At 37.2% G+C, this 20,751-nt stretch overlaps 1 protein-coding gene across 15 annotated transcripts in view; it reads left to right on the forward strand.

Annotated features, from left to right (window-relative positions):
- ADD3 (adducin 3) overlaps positions 1-20,751 on the forward strand; it is a 127,885-nt gene that overhangs the window by 67,289 nt on the left and 39,845 nt on the right. The window contains exons 1-2 of one of the 15 annotated variants that reach the window (XM_016919298.3): positions 661-752; positions 4,284-4,341. The exons of 7 other annotated variants lie outside the window; for them this stretch is intronic. The gene's annotated coding sequence lies outside the window, so the exon portion shown is untranslated. Of the gene's footprint in view, positions 1-660; positions 753-1,826; positions 2,162-2,636; positions 2,755-4,283; positions 4,342-5,975; positions 6,122-20,751 lie in introns of those variants that run through there. 7 more of the 15 variants (XM_063782087.1, XM_016919297.3, XM_009459231.4 and 4 more) reach the window with 7 other exon arrangements.

Raw genomic sequence — 20,751 nt, forward strand, 5'->3', positions numbered from 1 at the left:
GAATCCCTGAAACAGGCGTGTATGTGAGTGCCAAATAATATCAAGACTAACCAAGAAAAACTTGCTTTTCTGCATGACTGTGGTGGAAGCGTTGGTTCCCAACAACTTTCACATTTATAAGGATTTTTTAAAGGCACTAACTACACATTGGGCAAGTAGCTGTGTAGTCCAGAGTATTGGCTGGATTTAACATACTGAGGGCATGTGGATTCCTAAGAATGTCACACCTTGTCTGTGCCAGTAAATCAGAGTGTCTATTCTTGATACTAAATCTGATATCATTGGCAGATTTTCTCCTTTATTGGAAGGGTGATATTCAGAAGGGAGAATATTTTTTCATGTATTTTGCTCTCTCTGTGATTGGGGTGTTTTTATGGTTTTTTGTTTTTTTTTTAAAGCTATGAAATAATACTGGCAAGTCCCAAGAAAACTAGATCTGGATTTCATTTTGTCTCTTCAACTCTGTGTGATCTTGTGCACATTCCTGACATGTTACAAACAGCTTGTGTCTCTGAATGTGCAGTATCAATTTTCAGTGGTGAAAGCCCCAAAAGGAAACAGACTGATTCTTCCATGCACAAACAGCTGGGCAGTTGTGGATGGAATTAATTGCTGATATATATTGGCTGTGTTTTTCTTCTCTTGTCATTTCCTTTGCAGCTGTGAAAGTGAAGTTTGGCTTGAAAACACATTCTGCCAGTGCAAATCCAAAAAGTATCAAGACAGGATTCTTCTACTATAATAACCAACTGGTAACTTTGAATTGTTAGTTTGAGGGGGGGGATGAGGAAGAGCCAAGAGATAGCAGCAGGTGATTGATAATTACATAGATGGTTGAAAAAATAAATCATGCTGTTAGACTATGAGAAGAGTATGTTGGAATGGTTAATTTATCATGTGGCAAGAGTGACCTTATAATCCAACAAAGGCAAGATCAATCAACAGCCCCTCACTAGGGTCCTGAGAGAGGATGTTCTAGGCCATCTCTCAAAATATTGAAATGTTCAATACTCCAGACCGAATTATTGTTCCAATGTGAGAGAGTAGCTCTTGGCTAGAGTAACGTGACAACATGCATCATTAAAAATAATATTTTCCTGGTATTCTCTCAAATCCTTTTCCATTGTTCATTTTAAATTCTATGTAAACAATTACATAGTTTTTTATATGCTTATTTTACTCAAACTTTAATTTTATGATTATAGGAATTCAACCAAAAATAACTCTTGGTTGTGTTTCTGAATATGCGTATACAGAAAACAGTATTGGTTAAAATCACTTGAATAATTATCAGATGTTTGTTAATAGTTTCAATAACTGATAAATTATTTTAGATCCTATTAAAGATATTTGTACAGTATTTATACATACTGTGGAAAACTTTTTAAAATAAAACTCCTACAAAATTATTGAAAAAGTGGGTGAGTATAAAATTTTTAAAAGTATGGTATGCATAATAAATAATTTTCTTTTTTACATGTACATTTCAATATTCTACCAGAGCAACTCCATAAATTCAAAATAAATCTTATTTTGAAGGGAACTATTGCTAGTTGATAATAAAACGTTTTTATTGTTTGTGTATTGCTAGGAGAACTAGAGCACTGGTGAGGAGAGAAAGAGGTAATTTGTGTTCATGTTCAGGACCTCTGGAAACAGGCTGAAGTAATGTTTTAGAATGAGCAATACTTCTGACACCTTGAGATATGTAAAAGCTGCTGTTGCTAAACTTAGAAGTTGGCATGGTTGGACTTCCTTTATAGTACTCTACTTCCATCTAACATTCTGTTGGTTGAACTGTGTGATCTGTCTTGCATTTTATCTTTACTTTCTTCACAAACAAGAAATGAGAATACATTTTACTTCAAGGCAGGAAAGCTGATCTACAAACATGAACTCTCCCCCACTTTTTTAGGAGGACTAATGAATTAATTGTGACTCCAAGGCTCTGAAAAATGTGTGGCAATATTAATGTGCAGTTTGCTCTCACTGAAGTCTGCCTGGGTGTGTTGTTTCCCCCAGAGTGAGCTCCACCCTTGCTCTAACCACATTGAGTGTGGATATCTTGCTCTTTAAAACAAAGTTCATTGTTAGGGCAGTATTGCAACAGAATTGCCACACAAAAACCAGCTTAAGAAATGTACAGCACTTCAATTTTTTTGTAAGTAATGGATTGTCTATTGTAATACTGATTGCTCACAGCTTAAGGGGAAACACAGATAAGATAGATGGTTAAGCTTTGTGCCAGCTGCTAGTAACATGCAATATTCTTCTTTGGGAGGAGCCTCTGGCTTTATCACTCCACTAAGTTTTTTTTCTTTTAGTTCACTTGTCTGCTTTTTTTTTCTTTCCCTTTCTTAAACAGTTTACTGAATTGTTATTTTTAACGATTTTGGGGATGACACTGACTGTTCAAATGAAGGCAAATAGTATTCTCCCAAATGTGCTAGTTATTTAACTTGAAAATGCTTGAAGTAGTGTTTTGTACTGAATTTATTGGACCCATTAATAGCATAATCTGGCAATACTGTATTTCGAGACATCGTGACATGAACTTTGTGTGTAAGAGTGGGTTCATTGAATTAAAAAAAAGGCAGCATCTAAAGAGCCTTTTATTTCTGTCATAATGATGCTTTGTCCTGTTGCTGTTGGGTATTTGTCAGAAGAGTTGGGGCAGGCTGCAGCCCAAAGTTCTGTTCCATGCCTCATCAGTTCCGTGCTTCTGTGTTCTTTCTAGAGTTTGTGACGTGAATGGTGAGTTGAACTATAGGAGAATTATTGTTGTTCATTGAGGTCCATGTTCAGCAATTTTTTTTTTTTTTGCAACTGGGGTCTGTCTGATCTTTTTTCCCCCTCACACACTGAGTTTCTCTTTGTACCTGAGTTTTAAATGCCTTTGGAGTGTTTAATTATTCACTGACTGAAGTGGGCATGTGGAGAGAGAGAGGCTGTGCTTTGTGTTATCTATACTCTCTGGTGTGTGGTCATGTGTACACTTTGGGTAGACACTCATTTGGTGCAAGCAAATTGAATAACTGCCTCTGTTGAAATCAAATCTGAATGTTGAAAATGGCTAATTTCTGTAAGGCTTGCAGGGGTGACATTGTGTCATCCTTTTTGAACTAAGACTTCTTAGCATCTCCTTGCTTCAGCTTCCTCCTTTTTACTTGGTAGTAATTGGATTTAGCTGACTTCTAACTTCATAAGGATGTAAGAATAAAGCACAGGTGTGGTATCATAGCAAAAAGCACTAGCCTGGGAATCAAGAGACTGTTTTACCTCTTTGGACATTAGTTTCTTTACCTGTACAGTTAGGAATTTAGGTTAGCCTCTTCTAAGATCTTTTCTAGCTTTGAGTACCCTAATTTTCTTTGTAAAGACACATGACTATCCCAGCAATGCTAAAGGGAATATGCTAGAATTGAGAGAAAAATGTTTGGATGTTAACTCAGTAATTCTTATAAGTGACATGAAAACTAAAGCTTTACTTTAAGAAGTTGTGTCTGTCAGGAATTTTGAAATTTACTTTTTAATATCTGAGTAGTAGAACTAGCTATATAAACCATCTCATCAGCATTTTCAAGTTGAAATTAGGCCAACCTCCTGCCACAAGTGTTTTCGTGGACCTGGCTACTCGTGGACATTGGCTACTCAGTGTACAGCTATTAGTTGTGTAGCCTTGGGTAAAAGTGGCTTTCAAACTTTTTTCAGTATATTTTGCATCATGACCCAATCATGACACACACGAACCACTTTACATCTCTGAAATAAATCTCTCTTACAACACAGAAAACGCTATTTTCTGTTATGTTTCATTTCAAAAAATATTGGTTACAATGTACTGTCCCTTTGAACTCTGGAGGAATACAGTTAAACTTCGACTTTTACAGTTATGCTGGAGCAAAGCTTGCCAACGAATTTGCTGTTAAATATTGAAATTAGAAGATTTTTAAATAGATTTTTATTTGGAACTTTAATAGAAAATCATAGTTAATATCTCCATTAATACTCTTATCTTTTCCTAAATACATAATATAAAGAAAATGGAATATTTTTTACCAAGCCCTGTGAATCTGCCCCTCAATCTCCTCCTTTTTACTCCAGTCTGCTATACAAGCTTTGTCTTATTTATGCATACCCTATTAGTGAGAACTAATACACATACCATGACATGAAAAGCATTGAGAAGGCTTTTCTAGAGAACTAGATATAATATGTCATGTACATTAGATATGGAGTGTCAGATTACCATTGATAAACCCTTTCTTTATCTTCATCACCAGAGTTGTCTCCCAGAGCTCCGTGGAATTTCCTTTCTCTGCTTTAATGTGCTTTTAAAAGGTAATTTTACTAAAAAATGCATATGGTAAAAAGATGAAATAATATAAAAGGGCATGTGACAAAATGTTTTTCCCACCCTAATCCCTCAGCCCCACTCCCCAGAGGGGAATTTATTTTTCAAAAAAATGATGAGAGAGAGAGAGAGAGAGTGTGTGTGTGTGTGTGTGTGTGTGTGTGTGTGTGTGTGTTCTACCTGAACATCTTTTTAATCCATATAAAATTATTCCATTATGTATCTACTCTTTTCCTTTTTTTTTTGAGACAGAGTCTTACTCTGTCGCCTAGGTTGGAGTATAGTGGCGCGATCTTGGCTCACTGCAACCTCTGCCTTCCAGGTTCAAGCGATTCTCCTGTGTTAGCCTCCCGAGTAGCTGGGATAACAGCTCGGCTAATTTTTGTATTTTTAGTAGAGATGGGGTTTCACCATGTTGGCCGGGCTGGTCTCAAACTCCTGACCTCAAGTGATCCACCTGCCTCAGCCTCCCAAAGTGCTGGGATTGCAGGCATGAGCCACTGCACCCAGCCTACTTCATTCTTTTTAATGGCTTTATAGTACTTTATTGTGTGGATGGATGTACTGTAACTCAGTTATTCCTCCTTTGATGGATATTTGGATCATTTCCAAGTTTGTTCCCATCCCCTCTCCATCAGACGTACTTTTGCTATCAGTCTTCTCCTACCTCCGTTTTGGGATAGAACCCAGAACTGGGGTACTATAGGGAAGGTATAATAGTGCTGTGTGGAAATAGAAAATTCCCTTACCAACTTCTATGTATCAGACTAGGGCTCCAAAAGTAGGCCGCACTATCCCAGGCATTCATGGGTCGGGGTGGGTAAGAACTGCCCCAGGAGGAAGTCATTTCTCCTCAGAGCAGTGAAAGAACATTGGGTTCAAAGTCGGGTAACTTGGGTGTGGTATTGGGGTGGGTCACCTGACCTCCTTGAATCCTCAGTTTTACCATCTATAAAATAAGAGATTGAAATAGATGAGTTTTAATGTCCCACCCAACTTCAATATTTATGTAGTATTTTTGTTGGAATATTGATTTAAACTGGATAACCCAAATTATATGAAGTTTCTCATATTTAAATTAAAAACATCTATTGTATATATTGTGTGGTCTGTAATTTATTTGACCTTCCATGTGGCCTAAGCTATTTTAAAGTTTAAGAATGTAAAAAAGGAAAGTTGAATATCATTCTATATTTTACATAAACTATCCTTTTCTCAAAAGTCAATTTCAAAAGTATAAAACCCATTCCAGAATTAAAAGCAAATCCTTTTTATCAAGCTTGAATATTTGAGGAAGAAGATTGTGAGGTTATGTTTGTTTTTAAAATGGATCCTTATAATTTTCAGTGAGTCCGACCATTCAGAAGTAATCCTAGGGCTTTGAAACTTGGCTTCAGGTTTCTTGTTTAAACTGTTTGCACATTCTAGCCCTTTAATCCATCTCCTTGTTTCGTTAAATGCTAAAACTGACATTACTTAACATAATTAAAGTTTTCAGATTTGATGCTGAGGAAGCTGCTTTAGAGGTGAACTATATCCTGCCAGCAAAGTTACAAAGTTACATGGCAAAGTTATAAAGTAACAAAAGCAGTATTTTTGCTGTATCACACATAGGATATTTAGCATTGGGTAGCATTGCCTGTTTCACAGTTTTAGTTTCATAATTCAATCAAATGACAGCTGTTCTAAAGATAAAATGATGTAAGGACTTCAATTGATTTGTGTAATTACAACTGGAAGATAAAAGACATTTTCTTGGCCAATAAGGTAGGAGAGAGAGTTTGTATGTTTGTGTGGTGGTTACCTTAGTTTCTTGGCAGAAGGCGTAATATACCTTGAATATACTTTTCTATAATCTGAGATATTATTATTATTCAAATAATGCTAGATAATTATTAGTGTTCCTTGTTAATTTTCATACACATTTTTTGACATACAATTCCACTTAGCAAAATGTATCGAAGACCTTCTAGCAGCCAAGCACTGAGTTAAATGCTGGGAGTACCTAGGTAACTGAGACAGTCTTGCTTAGAATCCTCTAAAATGACAACTGCTCCTGTTTCTTGCGTCATTGGAGCTTTCTAATATCCACTGGTGATTGGAACTTGGCAAAAAATATATATATATTTAAATTCGAATCTGTGAAAATAGATGAAAAGTATGTTTTCAGTGTTTAAAAAGAAGGTCTTAATGTCTTAGTACAGTGTCAGTTACTTTGGAGGCACACTCTTCTGTATGAGGCTCTGCTGGTGACACCAGTTTCTCACTAATTGAACTCTAAGTAATGCTGTGGTGCTTGGACTAATTAATTGAGGCTAAATTTTTGTCTACTAAAACGTATCTGATGTATGAAAAACTGTTGGAATTATTGTGCTTCACATATTATGATTTTTTAACAATTGCTTATATGAAACCACGCTTGAAAATGGTCACCCACTGTTTGGAAGATACATCCTGATGGCTTCTTTGTCAAATTACCCCATCCATTGTGGCATGTATAACTAAAAGGAAATTCTTCATAGTTAGAAATATACAGGATGCTGCTGTCTACAGGATGTTGAACAAACTTTGTTTAAAGCATTTGAAGCCATTTTAGGAAAACAGTCCTATGGTGGCAAAATCAGTCAAATAGATTGTAGTTTGAGCTGAAACAGACATTTTAAACGAGAGAAGGGGAAGTCTCATTACCCTGGTCTGTTACGCAGTCCCAGAAGGCACTGCTGTTTCTGCTTTGGAGCCCAGCATTTGGCTAGGGTCCTGTGACACACAGTGGGAATTCACTTCCTATCAGGAAATGCTGTTTTTCAATGTATTATCTTGCTGAGACAACCACAGTGAACAATAGGCTATTAACGTTTTAGAACAACAAGTGTCATGACTAAGCCAATATTTGCTTTGTTTTGAGTATCACTCTAAAAAAAAAAAGCTTTGGCTGAACTTCAGAATACATTTGACCATCAGTAACTGTTGGGCATAAAAGTCATGACAGTTAAAAAGATCAGAAAAAAAATGCTTTAATAGTGGTTATGACCTTTTGCAGGCTTAGCTTACTCTATACACTTCCTGTCCTTAGATGAGAATGAATTATTTTAAACATACCTTTTGGGTATGAAAAATGTCCATTTAAAGACCTATTTTGAGTTTTGGAAGCCATGAATTCAAGTTCTGTAAAACATTAAACTGTCTTACGAGATAGCTTATTCGGTTTACTTCTCTCCACAATTATTAATAAACTGGAAAGTCCTTAAGGGCAGGAATCAGAGCTGTGCCTTGAATAGTCTTTATAACCTTTTTCTAACACCTGAATTAGCATTTGCTGATTGATTGGATCAGTAGTTTCTTTGGTGTTTGAAGATAACATTTTTGTATCATTATTTGTACGTGGTCTCAAAACATGGTGGTAAATATAGATTTTTAGAAATTGCTCTTTTTATGTATGTATTTACTTATTTTAAGTATTTCCAGATACCGATAATGCTCTTCTCATATCTTCACACTTTTTTTGTGTAATTACTTTTCAGTCAGCTTAAGACATTTCATATTCAGGTCACAATATTCATTACCTCAACCATCTTGGATACTTGGCCAGTCTTATCAAACCACGAATAGCCCAGTTTTCAGAGTTTGCTCTAGAATCCCTGTCCTGGTTTATTCTAAGACAAGTAGAGAATGGGGGTATTATGAGTCAAGAGCCTTACTCACCTCAGTGAGTTAATAAACCCTTATTGAGTAACTCTAAGTGGACAGTAAAGAAAGGAAAAAATGTTGACCCAGTTACTTGGAGCCAACAGACATACTCAGATAATTAAAAGGCAATACAGACTATGACAAAGTGATTTGAACACTAAGGTTGCGGGGAGAGCTAAGATGGAGGAACTTAGGAAAGTCACCATGGAAGGGGTTGGCTTTTGAATAAGAATTCAAAGTATGGACAAATATTGGATGGATGGATGGAGATGAGAGGGGAAAACAGTCCAAATGTATGAGATATGGTGAGCATCCTGGCTAACACGGTGAAACCCCGTCTCTACTAAAAATACAAAAAATTAGCCGGGCATAGTGGCTGGCGCCTCTAGTCCCGGCTACTCGGGAGGCTGAGGCAGGAGAATGGAGTGAACCTGGGAGGCGGAGCTTGCAGTGAGCCGAGATCGCGCCACTGCACTCCAGCCTGGGCGACAGAGCAAGACTCCGTCTCAAAAAAAAAAAAAGAAAATAGAAGAAGAAGTATGGTGAGCAAAGCAACAATCAGGGGGATGGCTTTTTTTTAGGAAGAGTCATTTCCCTCTAAACCTAATAGGGATAGACTTTGAAGTCTTTCCTATCGTTTTTTCAGGGCCTGAATTTTAGAAGCCCCAGGCTGATAGCTAAGTATTTTTTAAAGATGGGACTTCCTGGATGCTTTTTTATTTCCTTGGGGCAGGGACTGAGGAAATGGTGTTTTTGGAAAACTATAGTAGTTGGCTTTGTGCTTCTTTGTTGCAACCAAGGATCCCAGGGTTGTAGTACTCTTACTACCTTTTAAAGGTTTAAAATAACACTTTCTAGCACTTTACAACTTGACAGAACCTTTCCTAGACAATAGAGATCAAAAGTAGACACAAAATATTTACCAAACTCTGGAGAGCTACTTAAGTTACTAAGCTCCTCATAGATAGCTTTTTATTTGACAATAAAGTACTTGATGTAGGCTTTAAGTCCAGCTAAATAGACACTATAGAACTAAGCTGTGAGTCTAGTCTTTGTGAGCCTCAGAAAAACAAGAGTCCTACTTCAAGCTGGAATTTAAAATATAGCGAGCAATTTCAGTGGACCTTTTAGGCATGTGTGAGTGGGCACAAAAAGCTGAGTCATGAAGTTTACTCTTCCTGGTGAATTACCATGAAAGCTTGAAAGAAAAGCACTCTCATTATTTTAAAATAGTAAAAATTGTTTTAGATTCTTATGGAAATAACACCAACAAAATGTTTTGTATATTAATCATGAGCACATACCTAGAAACCCTTTAAAATCAAGAAATTGTAACATGAGGCATTACCTGGCTTTTTAAAGATAAAAGTTAACAGTTTATTTAATGTACAGTAGCACCTGAAATGTGCTTAAAATTGTGCTTACCAAAATCTTTAGTTAAATAAATTTCTAAGTGCAGTTCATGTTTTAAATTTTTCTTATATGAACAGATCATATGGTCTACAGTCTTATGTATCTCATTCTAATGTAGATAAAGTGAAAAGTATTGGGTAAGATAAATTGAGGGACTTGGGACATGTCACACTCTCTCTCAGGATCTGTTCTACCTTTCTCCATATGAGAAATGAGGTAGAATAAGATTTGATAATATCTTACAGCCTTTTAAGCTCTAACATCTTTAAATTCTAAGGATAGTATTCCTCTTTTGGCTCTCATTAGGTAATATCAGGGAAAACAACTCCTCTTGTTGGAAGAGTTCTTATTTATATTTACAAAGCAATGTTGTTTCTCTACAATCCTAACAAACGTATGAAAGTTATTCTTTGTTGTTTTAAAGTCTGCATTTCTGTTGTTTTTGATAAACTTTCCTCCATAAATTAAATAGTTAATTAGTTTAATGTTTTCTCTTTTTCCTGAATTTGATATTACACTTCTCAGGTCTTTTTCCAGATTTTCTCACTTTTTATTGAGAGTTCAGTTTCCAGCAGTGGACTGGAGACTTGGGTTGTTGTCTCTTTATCTTCTCATTATTTCCAGTTTCTTCATGTTAGAAATAATTTTAATTCCCCCCCTTTTTTTGATATGAATTAGTTTGGTGTCATAAAATATCAATGTATACACACATTTTTAGAATTCTTGTTCATATCAACTAGGCCTACTTTTCAAAGCTGAATCCTGTTTTATCAGGAAAGAGCCTAGACCTCTTTAAATGCACCCACAAGCTTGCATGGCAGTTAATGTCCAACACAGTTCAAAATGAAATAATGGGGCATATATAATCTGGAGACCAGGATCTAGAGAACTTTTTCTAAAGTTCATAATTATAGTTTAGATTACACTTTTGAAGATTTAATTTGGTGAATACCCAGGGGATTTTACTGATTGGAATCCAGGTAAACAGTCAGGAGCAGATTCCCAGAAATGGGCAGTAGGAATGAGTCCAGGTATGTGAACAGTCAATATGAGTGAGATTCAGTAGGTGTCAAACTGTAGCACATAGGCAGAGTTTAGGGACAGGGAATTTTTGGCAAAGGGTGGTAATTGGTAGAAGTCCAGATCCAATCAGTACCAGGGAGATCTGCATGGCATCGGAGATCTACTGCCATATGCAAAGATGTGAGCTATCAGGTGACCTCAGGGAACAGTGGCAAATGATAGAAGGGTCTAAGACTGAGACGTGGGCCCTAGGGTTCAGGCATAGACCTTCAATTGTAAAAGTATTTGAAGTTACCTGATAGAGAAACAAGAAAGTGAATTAGGCTGCTTGAGGGTGAGTGGAGTGGCTCAGAATTTAATGATTAAGAAACAGACTTGGGCCGGGCATGGTGGCTCACGCCTGTAATCCCAGCACTTTGGGAGGCCGAGGCAGGCAGATCACCTGAGGTCGGGAGTTCGAGTCCAGCCTGACCAACATGGAGAAACCCCTTCTCTACTAAAAATACAAAATTAGCTGGGCGTGGTGGTACAAGCCTGTAATCCCAGCTACTTGGACAGCTGAAGCACGAGAATCGCTTGAACCTGGGAGGCGGAGGTTGCAGTAAGCCGAGATCATGCCATCGCACTCCAGCCTGGGTGACAAAGAGCGAAACTCCGTCTCAGAAACAGAAAGAAAAAGAAAAAGGCTGGGCGCAGTATCTCACGCCTGTAATTCTAGCACTTTGGGAGGCCGAGGTGGGCGGATCATGAGGTCAGGAGGTCGAGACCATCCTGGCCAACAGGGTGAAACCTCATCTCTACTAAATATACAAAAATTACCTGGGCATGGTGGCACGTGCCTGTAGTCCCAGCTACTCAGGAGGCTGAGGCAGGAGAATCACTTGAACCCAGAAGGTAGAGGTTGCAGTGAGCCGAGATCATGCCACTGCACTCCAGCCTGGGGACAGAGTGAGACTCCATCCTCAAAACAACAACAACAAAAAACAGGCTTGATATGGTTTGGATTTGTGTCCCCACGCAAATCTCATATTAAATTGTGATTCCAAGTATTGGAGATGGGGTCTGGCAGGAGTTGATTGGATCATGAGGGTGGTTTCTGATGGTTTAGTACCATCCCCCTAGTGCTATCTCATGATAGAGTTCTCACAAGATCTTGTTGGTTAAAAGTGTGTATGTAGCACTTCCTCCTTCGCTCGCTTGCTCTCCTGCCACCATGCAAAGATGTGCTTGCTTCCCCTTCACCTTTCTGCCATGATTGTAGGTTTCCTGAGGCCTCTCCAGCCAAGCTTCCTGTATAGCCTGTGGAACTGTGGTAAATTAAACCTCTTTATAGATTACTTAGTCTCAGGTAGTTCTTTACATCAGTGTCAGAACATCAGAGTGGGAACAACTGCAAGACTGACTTGATGCTGAGAGATACTAAACTAGTTTCTTAGGGTTTCCCATAATCCAAGGGTCCCAGAGCCTGGCATGAACCTGCAAGGTGTGGGTTCAGTGGTCTCCAATGTGAGCAGAATAGCAGAAATGCAGCATGTATGTACACATGGCAAGAAACCCACTCGCTTTAGAAAGTGGCTTTTATTTTATTTTTTATTTTTTTGAGACTGAGTCTGGCTTTGTCACCCAGGCTGGAGTGCAGTGGCACGCCATCTCAGCTTACTGCAACCTCTGCTTCCCAGGTTCCAGCAATTCTCCTGCCTCAGCTTTCCAAGTAGCTGGGATTACAGGCGCCCACCACCACGCCCAGCTAATTTTTGTATTTTTAGTAGGGATGGAGTTTAGTAGAGATGTTGGCCAGGCTGGTCTTGAACTCCTGACCTCAAGTGATCCACCTGCCTTGGCCCCTCAAATTGCTGGGATTACAGGCATGAGCTACCACGCCTGGTCCTGAGCAAGTGACTTTTAAGTCCACCCTTGCTTAAGTGGAAATATATTCCGTAGTATTTTATGATTTAGTAACTGCTTTAACAGTGTTTCCGCTATGATGGAAGCAGTAGAGCCTGCTGCATCTTTAATTTGTGGTTGGCCTTCATTATGAATCTTCAGTTTTACAAAGAAATTTTTGTTCATCTGATGTGACAAGAATGTTCATATTTTTCTTGCTTTAGATTTCCTTGGAAACACTGACTGACAGGGTAGTTGGCAAAGGTCATGCCATTGTGGAAAACCAGAATGTTGCATTGTACTTATGTATATCAGATGTCTTGTTCAGGTTAGTGTTTTGACGATTTGTTATTTCTGAAGAGCTGACATTGATTCTGCAAAGGTGTGCTATCTATTCACACTGTTGATGGTAAAATGCTTTCAAAAATAGATATTAGGATGGAAATTCCTTTGGAACAGTATATGTGTTAGTTTCCTAGAACTGCTATATAACAAAGTACTGCAATCCCGGTGGCTAAAAACAACAGATCTATTCTCTTACAGTTCTGGAGGCCAGAGGTCCAAAATCAAGGTGTTGGCAGGATTGGTTCATTCTGAGGGGTCTGAGGGAAAAATCTATTCCATGCCCCTCCCCGGGCTTCTCATGGTTCCCAGCTTGGTCCCTAGGCTTGTGCTGCATCGGTTCAATCTCTGCCCTGTCATCATAGGGCTTTTTTCTTCCTTTGTGTCTTTTCTGTTACTTGGTGTCCAAATCTCTCTCACTTTCCTCTTATAAAGATACTAGTCGTTGGATTTAGGACTCACCCTAATCCAGTATGATCTCAACTTAATTTGATCTACAAACCCTATTTTCAAATAGGCCACACTGTGAGCTTCTGGGGACATGAATTTTTAGGGAAGACACTATTCAACCACTATAGTACAGTAGTATGGCTGAATGTCAATCTTTAGATCTAAAAGATGATACATTTGAAAAAGCAAGTTTTTGACAAATCCGTTTTGAGAAACAGATTTCTGAAATTGATAAAAATCTCTTTTTGTGAACTTCCACTTAAAACCATTAACCAATTGCTAAAGTGGCAGGTTATAACCAAAAAGTATTTTTGCAAGTAATTTTCAAGTACCATTATCTGTGCTTAATAAGATGCATTTTCATGGCACAATATTAGGCGTTTCATAAACAAAACAGATCAAGTTGTGATGATCTTGAAATGTTCCTTAGCAGCCAAAATCGGAAGGCAGAAACTCCTCCTTCAAATCCGACTGCTTTGCAGTTGCAGTGTGTTGAGTTGCCTACAGTTTTTGGATTGACTTTTGCAGCTGTATTTTTTATAAGTTATGAAAGCCAAAAGTCTTTAGCTTGAATATCTGAAATAGTAGATCAAAATGAACTCTTGGTAATTATACCCTGTGGTTCTTTAATATTTTTTTGTGTATTTTCCTCAAATTTTTAAAATAAGGAACTTTGTCTCATTTTTTTGTGCCTTTCCATCCCTCCCTTTCCCCCACCGTGGCACGTCACAATGACTGTATTAGGAATGGAACACAGAAACATAGTCCATGGTAACAAATCAGTTTCCTAGACTAGCCTTTTCAATGCATATTTATTTTGCAGACTCAGCTCATTTTTAATAATAAGCTTTGTTGGATTATTTGCATTTCTTCAGTTAAAATCTAATTTCAGCTTGTGAAATAGGTAGATGTAAGATTGGAATTTGGGAAAGTTAAATTTCCTATATTATTTGTATTTGAATATTCATTTGAGAAAAGGTCCACTGAGATTTGTAGAGTGGGTATGCAGTAAAGTATGAAGTATGTGAGAGTTGATGTTTCTTTAAAAAATAAAAATAAAAATAAGCTTTTTGCCTAGAAAGACTACCAAATAAGAATCAAAGACTTACGGTATCTCCTGAAATTGAGAGCAATGAATGTTTATTTAAAAATAATAATTTCTAGTGATTCCTCTTTTTAAAACCTCTCATTTATCATGAGCTGTCAAGCTCTGGATAGTTTCCTGGATCTCAATTTTAAAATTTTCTCTAATAGCAGGGAACTCAACAGAAACTAAATGTCTGAGACGCACATCTAAGTAATCAATCCACTAGTCTCTGTCAGCTTTCTCTAAGGAAGGGGTTGGGATGTGGGGTGGGGAACCCTTCTTTTGTTTCTCAACCATTTTCCAAAACTCCACGTTGAAGACAAATGGTGACTAAGGGAATATATATAGAATGTTCATTATATTTTGTAGAAAGGAGAGTAAAGGCGCACCAAGGCTGTGTGTCTTTGGGTTCTGTAAGATACTTGAGGGATTGCCTTTCTGTGGTTGATTGTTTTACTCATTTCATAGGAATATATATATATGTACACACACATATGTATATATGATATATGTTTATAATATATATGATATATGTATAAAATCAGTTTCATATTTACTTTTCCAAATGGTTTATGTTGGGAACAATTCAAGTTAATGTTAGATAATGATTAATGATTGAGTTTGGACTTGAAGAAATACTTTCTCTGAACTTTCTGTACATGTTTTCAACTTTGTAACCCTGCGCCTTGTATGGCCATTGTAATTGGTAAATTTGACCTAATTATAATAAAGATTTTTATTTCAAGTTACCAATGAATGTTATTTTCACCTCTACCAATGTCTAAGCAAGTAACTGCCTCTCTTCCTCTCCCAACCCCCACCATCACCTCAAGTACAGAAATCTGTTTGCCTCACTGTTCCTTGTAACAGGTAACGTAGATCAATAAAATATCCTTCATCGTTAGTGACACAGAGGTTAGACTGATGCTCAGCATTGTCCAACTCTGTCTTTAGTCTTTGAATCACCCTGTTGAATGATTATGTTGATATAACAAGCACCTACTTGACTTTTTTTTTTTTTTTTTTTTTTTTGGCAGACAGAGTCTTGCTCTGTCGCCCAGGCTGGAGTGCAGTGGCGTGATCTCAGCTCACTGCAACCTTCACCTCCCGGGTTCAAGCGATTCTCATGCTTTGGCCTCCCAAGTAGCTAGGACTATAGGCATGTATCACCACGCCCAGCTAATGTTTTGTATTTTTAGTAGAGGTGGGGTTTCACCATGTTGCCAAGGCTTGTCTTGAACTCCTAAGCTCAGGCAGTCCGCCTACCTTGGCCTTCCAAAGTGCTGGGATTACAGGTGTGAGCCACCATGCCCAGCCCCTACTTGACATTTTTTTACTTACTGTTCTGCACCTACATTATGAACAATGTGTGTGTTATGACTACATCTAACTGCTTTGTTCCAATTGTACAATCACAAGGAGACTCATGTTTGCCAAGAGTTTATATTAATTCATATTATATTTTTATTTGTAAAACAAAATTTGAAACTGAAACACCCTCTTAGCTGTGGCCTCCAATTGACACATATTTTATCTTTTTTGAATGACTGCTTCGTCAGACATCAACTTCCATTAAGTACAGAACATTTAGTACCGCAGTGGGTTTGCTGTTACTATTTTATTTTATTTTGTTATTGTTGTGGGGGTTTTTTCCCTTGACTTTAAGTTGGATTTTAAACTAAGGCTCAGTCCTAACTTTTACTAAACAACTATAGATTTATTGTTTCCTGGACTTTATATTGAGGTTTAGAATTTAGTTTTATTTTAAAGATAACAAGTCATTTCAAAAGAACAAAAACGGGGTTCAGGAATTTAAGAATAATACGGATCAATCTGACAATTCCAGCAGTAGGCCAGAGAGGTAGGTAGGTTTCCACATGTGTAGGTTTGATAGCCATGGAAGACTTTGTGCAAATTTTATTGCTACTTTTAGAATATTTACTATTTCCACTTTGGTATTGAGTATTGTGATCATATAATATTTTCATCCCCCCTCCCCCAAATAAAGTCAGTGATCTAATGGCTGGAGATATATCTTTAGGAAATGATAGTCCTTTGAGCCATCTCGTATTTTTTGGCTAACTCCACCATGCCTGTTAAGATCTATAACCATGAGTAATTTCCTTATTTGTGAGAAGAACCTTTGGTAATCTGAGACAAATTTATTAAACCTCAGTTTTTATACTACAAGACTACAGTAACTAAAACAGCCTGGTACTGGTTCAAAAACAGACACATAGACCAATGGAACAGGTTAGAGAACCCAGAAATAAAGCCACACACGTACAACCATCTGATCTTTGACAAAGTCAACAATAACAAGCAATGGGGAAAGGATTCCCTATTCAATAAATGGTGCTGGGATAATTGACTAGCCATCATATGCAGAAGATTGAAACTGGACCTTTTCCTTTCACCATATACAAAATTCAACTCAAGATGGATCAAAGACTTACATGTGAGACCTAAAACTATAAACTCTAGGAGAAAACCTGGATTTCATGATGAAGTCTCCAAAAGCAATTGCAAAAAAACAAAAATAAACTAGTATGACATAATTAAAGAGCCTTCTGCACGGCAAAAGAAACTATCAACGTAGAAAACAGACAACCTGCAGAATGGTAGAAAATATTTACAAACTATGCATCCAACAAAGGTGTAATATCCAGAGTTTATGAGGAACTTAACCCAACAGGTAAACAACCCCGTAAGAAAATAGTCTCAAAGGACATGAACATCCACTTCTCAGAAGACATACACACAAGTCAACATGCATATGGAAAAATGCTCAACATCACTAATCATCAGAGAAGTGCAAATCAAAACCACAGGGAGATACCTTCTCATACCAGTCAGGATGACTGTTATTAAAATGTCAGAAAATAACAGATGTTGGCGAGGTTGTGGAGAAAACGGAACACTTATACACTGCTGTCCAGCCACTGTGGAAAGCAGGAGGTTTCTCACAGAATTTAAAACAGAACTACCATTCAACCCAGCAATCCCATTTACTGGGTGTATACCCAAAGGAATATAAATTATTCTACCAAAAAGACACAAGCACAAATATGTTCATTGCAGCACTATCCACAATAGCAAAGACATGGAATCAATCACCTAGATGTCCATAACAGTGGTCTGAATGAAGAAAATTTGGTACATATATACCTTCGAATACTATGCAGCCATAAAAAAAACATGAAATCATGTCCTTTGCAGCAACATGGATGCAGCTGGAGGCTATTACCCTAAGCAAATTAACACAGGAACAGAAAACCAAATACTGCATGTTCTCACCTATAATGGTAACTAAACATTGAATACACATGGACACAAAGGTGGGAACAGTAGACACCCGGTCTACTTGAATGGGGAAGGTAGCAGGAGGGTGAAGGCGGAAAAACTGCCTATCAGGTCCTCTGCTCACTTACTTGGCTTATGAAATCATTTGTACTCCAAACCCCAATGCCGTACAATTTACCTATGTAACAGACCTGCACATGTACCCCCTGAACCTAACATAAAAGGGGTGGGGAAACATTATGTTGTATACTTTAAATAAATATAATTTATTTTTTAAACTGAAAAAAAAAAAAACCCTCAGTTTTCTTATCTATAAAGTTGGGGATACTGGTCGCCTTTTCATAGAGTTGTGAAGGATTTTTCTTGGAGGCTGGGGAGACAGAGTCTCACTCTGTCACCCATGCTGGAGTGCAGTGGTGCAATCTTGGCTTATTGCAACCTCCACCTCCTGGGTTCAAGCAATTCTCTTGCCCCAGCCTCTGAGTAGCTAGGATTACAGACACATGCCACCATGCCCAGCTAATTTTTGCATTTTTAGTAGAGATGGGGTTTCACCATATTTGCCAGGCTGGTCTCCAACTCCTGACCTCAAGTAATCCGCCCACCTTGGCCTCCCAAAGTGCTGGTATTACCAGCATGAGCCACCACACCTGGCCAGAGTTATAAAGGATATTAAATGAGAAAATCTGTATAGAGCATAGTACCTGGAATTCTGTGATTGCTTTAAAATGTTTCATTAAATTACTGATTTTGTAGTTTAGACATGTTTACGTATACATGCATTTCTATTTAGTATCTATATTAGACCAATTTCTATTACCACTTATTTCAGTTGGTGTATTATACTTGTCTTAACTCTTTAGGTCCCAACAGAATATTTTTCTGAGGTTTGTTTTGTTTCATAATACAGCCCTCAACTCTTTTAATATGATGCTAAATTATATTAAAGTGAAACTTAAATACAATTTATTATTACCCAGAGCACAATCAATGTCATTTTGTTAATAGCTTCTAATTAAGTCGTAGTGGTCATCTGTCAGGTAAAGAGTTAAGACTTCTATATACTGATCAATAGCCAACGTAGTCTCCTTTTCAGATGGACTTGAGCCAATTTAGTGGTCCGTACCTTGCATGTAGTTCCTTTTTGTTTGGAACTCAAAGTTGTGTGGAATGTTCCATGACATTTTATTATACCATTTATCTGCCTGCTCATTGAGCTTCTTGATCTGCCCATCTCCTAATACTCTTTGTCTTTATGCATCTTATTTATATGTTTTGCTAAGTACTGATGGCTAAGATATGAAGTGTCTTTATGGTGTGTGGGTGTGTGGGTGTGTGTGTGTATGTATGAAAAATATAAAGTTATGTGAATGTGGTCTTTCCCTGTATCTCAAAATCTTATTGTACTATATTCGCCTATTTTTGAACAGTGGTTGACCACAGGTAACTGAAACTGCAGTTAAGGAGGGGAACTACTGTATTGATAAAATGTTAGTGAGTACTTTTTAATATTTAATGATGTAGTTACTTAAAACTTGTCCCTTTGGTATTTAGGTCAAATAAACCACCATTATACAACTACCCCACTTGTACATCTATTTTTCTGTGCATGCTAGGCAAACAGACCATTAAGTCTATTACAAGCACTAGAATTTTAGTTCTTCTTAATAGCCTATTCCTCTCAGTGGATGGTATTTATAAAATACATTCATAAACATGGCGTGATGGGTCTGTTTTCTTTCTTATATTTCATTGAAGGAGTAAATTTTGATTATGAGGCAATCTGGATGACATGGTAATGCTAATAAACATCATTATTATGATTTTATAATATGATATTTGAGCAATGTAACTTTAGAAAAGTCACTCAACGCCACTGAGTATAGTTTCCTCTCATCTGTAAAAAGTGATCATTGAATCTAGTCTGAAATATTTCAAGAGAAGCTCATATAAAATCAATAGCCTTTTAGGAATAAGAACCTAGTGCTTTGTGGGATAATTAAATTTTTCTCCATTTGCGCACTTAGTGCCATCTGTATTACTCAGTGCTGCTCAATGCCAGGTTCATTTGGGTTTTTTCTCCCATTTTTCTTCATTTTTATCTATTTCTGCTTCAAGTTTTCAGATCTGTCAATTTCCATGTCAGTTGTATATAAAATTTTGGCTAGCATTTAAAAGCAGCTCATGTCTTTTAGAACTTAAAATGAAGAAAATTTCACTAGTGATCTAAGGATAGTAGCTTGTCATAGTTTGTGTAGGGTCTAAGTTGTTTTCTAGAACTTCAAATAACTTTAAAATTTCATAGTAACTTTCATCAAGAAAAACTGAAATAGCATTTGTTGCTTTGTTTTTTAACCAAATATGCTGCTTTGCGGTCTTGGCATATCTTTGATGATTCTTTGAAGTGTGGAACAATAGGTCTGGTAGTTGAAAGTACAGCCATCTCTTTGCTTATTCTAAAGAAAGCTGTTCAAACTGCCAAGAATTTTAAGTTTGGAAAGATTTTTTTGTAAGTAATAACTTCTTTTCAAAAGATTGTTTTTACTATTCCCAGCCTATAAATAATGCAAACCAGATTTATTTGGAAGGAGTTGTGATATAGTAAAGTAACTTAATTCAGCCCCCATTTATGGAGTTCTCGCCCATTGTGAGGACTACAAGAGAGTCCCCATTCCCAAGTTTGCAAGGTGGTCAGTAGCTTCTCAGGTTGGATTTTTAAAATAACAGTTTTATGGAGATAATTCACATACCATGCCATTTGGCCATATAAAGTATACAATTCAGTGGTTTTTAATATAGTCACAGAGTTGTACAACTATCACCACAATAATTTTAGAACATGTTCATCACTCCAAAAATAAATCTCATTGGCGGCCACTCCTCATTTTCCCATAGTGCCTGGCAGCCATTAATCTGTTTTCTACCTCTATAGATTTGTCTTTTCTAAACATTTCATATAAATGGAGTCATACAATATGTGGTCCTTGGTGACTAGCTTCTTTCACTTACAATGTTTTCAAGGTTCATCCATGTTGAAGCACATATCAGTATTCCATTTCCTTTTATTGCCATGTAATATTCCACTTTCTGGATTACTATATGACAAAATACTATACTTTGTGTTTGTCAGTTGATAGATGTTTGGGTTGTTTCTACTTTTTCCTATTAATGAAAAAATATGCTATAATTGTGTAATAGTCAAAGACGG

Source organism: Pan troglodytes, chromosome 8 (genome assembly GCF_028858775.2).
Source record: "Pan troglodytes isolate AG18354 chromosome 8, NHGRI_mPanTro3-v2.0_pri, whole genome shotgun sequence".
Classification (NCBI taxonomy): domain Eukaryota; kingdom Metazoa; phylum Chordata; class Mammalia; order Primates; family Hominidae; genus Pan; species Pan troglodytes.